Source organism: Chaetura pelagica, unplaced genomic scaffold (assembly GCF_000747805.2).
Source record: "Chaetura pelagica isolate M959 unplaced genomic scaffold, ChaPel_1.0 scaffold123, whole genome shotgun sequence".
NCBI lineage: Eukaryota > Metazoa > Chordata > Aves > Apodiformes > Apodidae > Chaetura > Chaetura pelagica.
The window spans coordinates 5,610,033-5,610,800 of NW_009953295.1; positions in this window are offsets into that span (position 1 = coordinate 5,610,033).

Genomic DNA, 768 nt, shown 5'->3' on the forward strand with positions numbered 1-768 from the left:
GGGGAAGGCGGGTCTGGAAGGACCTGCCCCGCCCGCGGAGAAGCGAAACAACGCGCGCTTTCTGCCTGCCTTTTTTTTATTTAATTTATTTATTTTTCAAACGTCACTGGCAATCCCCTGCTTTCGGGGAGACTGAGTCATCGCTTCTGGCTGCTCTTGCTGGTGCGGGCGTTGTGATGGAGGCTCTGATGTTGTGCTGCTCGGGACAGCCTAAGGACCTCAGCATCTTAAACCCCATTCAGGTGTTTCTGCTGCTGCTGCCACCAGCTCGGTGTCTGAGCACCCGGAGCAGGGTTTGCAGGGGACTGCAAGCAGCTCTTTACCGGTCCCTGCAGCGGGAGGCAGGCGTGGAAATACCTGTGAGGAGCAGAGCCGACCTGCCACGGCACAGACTAAGCCCACTGTGACCTGACTCTGCTTCCCTCCTTCGCGCACATTTCAGAGGGCAGTTGCTCGTTTTCTGAAGGTACCTTTGATTCTTCCCCTTATTTCCTGTTTCCGTGGGTTGCTGTACTTGCTGATGTAAACCTCAAAAACCTGAGATCTTAAGGACGTAAATGATGATGAGGACCGTGGCTTCCAGGCAGTGCTCCAAGGCAGTGTTTCTGGACCTGTGTGCTCTGGCTGACCGTGGCATCAAGGAGGAGTTTTGTAATGGTGGCACTAGCCTGGGAACACCTATTTTAAGTCACTGGCACCACCTTGGTAGATACAGCCTGTTTCACCACTGCCTTGAAGAAGCTGAGCCACTGTCAGCAATTAAAGGTA